The sequence below is a fragment of the Macrotis lagotis genome, chromosome X, assembly GCF_037893015.1.
Source record: "Macrotis lagotis isolate mMagLag1 chromosome X, bilby.v1.9.chrom.fasta, whole genome shotgun sequence".
NCBI classification, from domain to species: domain Eukaryota; kingdom Metazoa; phylum Chordata; class Mammalia; order Peramelemorphia; family Peramelidae; genus Macrotis; species Macrotis lagotis.
The window spans coordinates 161809994-161812655 of record NC_133666.1 but is presented as its reverse complement, the minus strand read 5'-3'; the positions used below and the strand labels follow the sequence as shown (position 1 = coordinate 161812655).

Genomic DNA, 2662 nt, shown 5'->3' with positions numbered 1-2662 from the left:
CCTTGCTCTTCTCAGTTGAAGCAAATCCTACCTTAATAAAATTACTGACTCTAATATTATGCTTTAAAACTTCCCCACTTAAGTCTATTGTAATCATTTGCCTCACAGTATACCAACAATGACTCCTTCCCAGCACCTCTAGATTCTTGTAACTGGTTTTCTTTCACAGTAGAAACCAAAGTTATGAGGGGGGGAAGGGGGGGAGAGACTGTACTTTTCCAAACCACAAATAATAGCATCTATACATTTATTTTCCTCCACAGTTCCAACAGCCAAAGAGCATAGAAATTCCTTATCCCATAGTAATAAGTACCAAAATTGTAACATCAAATAAAATGTTAAAATGAGCTCTGTGCAGGGGGTGGGGGGGGAAGTGGGAGGGTAGGGGAGAGATGGGGGGAGAAACTAAGTGGCACAGTGGATAGGCCCTGGAGTCAGGAGGACCTGAGTTCAAATCCCATCCCAGACTCATAATAATTGCTTAGCTGTGTAATCTTGGGCAAGTCACTTAACCCCCTTTTTGCCTTGAAAAAAAAAACAACAAAAATTCATACATACATGCATATATACACACACACACACACACACACACATAAAAATAATGTGGCACCTGTCCAGGTCCCCCGGGTCCTGGCATTAACTATCCCAGGTCAGTAATCATGGTGTCCTCCTCTGACATTCGGCTCAACGATTCTCATTGAATCCTCAGAAGGGGAGCATGTCCTGGGACCAGCATCTCTGGTCCAGGTTGATGATGCTGTGCTGCTTTGCTTCCTCATTACAAACATCTAGCAGATAACATATTCCCTGAAGATCCAAAAGATGGTCTCGTTAAAGCTGATATGGAGAAATTGACTTTTTCTGCTATATCTGCCCCAGAGAAACTATATAGAATTGGTCCTTCCCTGACTGACAGACTCAGCAGAGATGCTGTCAGGCACAGGTCTAGGTATATTTTAATTGCTACGGAGGTGTTGGACCCAGTTGTTAATGGCTTGCCATTCTTAAAGCATCAAGTCATTTGTAAAAAGCTTTCTGTATATAATTGCAGCTGAAGTTAGGAGAACCAAAACTACAAGTTCTTGGAACTAATTCTTTTGGAAACTTTGCAAATATTGAAGAAGGCACACTCTCCTATCACCCATGTTATGAGTTTGTTTCTCAGTTTAGTGTCATCTGTCATTGCTGTCATGGTGATCCAGAAATATGGAATCCGCATAGCTGGGATCTGAGGAATTCAGGGTGTCATTCACAAAACACTTAATAGGTTGAGGGCAACTAAATGGGAACCAGTGCATTTGGACAAAATTGCTCCAACTCTGTTATTTAACATGCAAAAAACAGATGATGTTGGCAGTGGAATAGGCCCTCCTTCCTCTCCTTCAGAAGATAACAAAGAAGAAAACTCTGCTGTGTTGGCTAAAAACTGTTTCAGAGAACCATTGGGCTTAACACATATGGAAATATGACTAATGCTATTTAACCACTTTTTGCACATTCAGATAATCATACCTCTGAGATTATAATGCTTTAAAATTATTATGTATTCTATTCAGGCAGTTTTCTCACTGTGTGATCCAAGAGACCCTAGGATAGCTTAATGATTGGGAGAGAAGATTCTCCACGTGTTTGACCAGAAATTATCCAGGTTCTATTAGAAGCAGTTGCTATTGCTGCTAAAAATTCTATAGACCCCCACTGTACTGTAAGTACTTAACACCTTATTGAAGCATTTACTTTCACTGTTGAATTTGAAGCTGGTGAAAAATGGAGCTCTTTGGTCACTGTCAGCATAAGTTCAAGCACCAAAGATAATGATGATAAGATTGTTTAGAATGCTATTATTCAAACAATTGGGTTTATTGAAAGTAATTTATCAGACTATAAGTGATTAGAGATCATTATGGGAAAAGTATCTATTTTTGAAATTACCAAACATACTTTGGATACCAGTCAACTAGGGAAATTGGGAACCAGACTTCAGAAAATGTTGCTGAGATCCTTACTCATACTAACATCTGGATAGAAAGCTAATACCCTTATAATTGCACTACCTGCTGCATCTCATGATCCTTTTCTGTCACCATCTCTCATGGAAGAATATGAACTGAGACAGATGGTTCTGGAAATATTGCATAATCTAATAGCTCAACATGACAATCAGGCAAAGTTTTGAGGAATCAAAATCATACCAGATGTAGGTGATCTTAAGATAAAAAGAGAGAAAAATAAGTTCTGCAATAAGGTGGCAAACTACAAAAATACTCAGATATGTAGCTTAGACTTACAAATAACTCTTTGAATAGGGGTGAAGTTGCCCATAGCTTCTTACTCAGAAATTAAGGAGAAGCACATTTTCTAAAACAAAGACTACTTTGACTTTGATGAGTCTATCACTCACTGAATGATGGTAAACAAGTAGGGCATTGAGTGGATGCACAACACAGCACTTTATCCTTCACTTTAGAAGAGATGACTGGGCCTGCCTGGCTGAAAATTCCCCAATCCTTGAGGGCCTCAGTATAAACCGGGAAATGATGCATGATATTCACAATAATGCATCATATGGTATCATTGTAGATAAGGCATACAGATTCAGGGAAGGAAAAAGATTTATTTGTATAGGTTTTCTAAAAGAAAATACAATTAGGATAAATTGAAT

At 38.7% G+C, this 2662-nt stretch overlaps 1 pseudogene; it reads left to right on the top strand.

Moving 5' to 3' along the window:
• Nucleotides 1–761: 761 nt before the first annotated feature.
• On the top strand, nt 762–2302 carry LOC141498878 (protein EFR3 homolog A pseudogene; annotated as a pseudogene).
• Nucleotides 2303–2662: the final 360 nt, after the last annotated feature.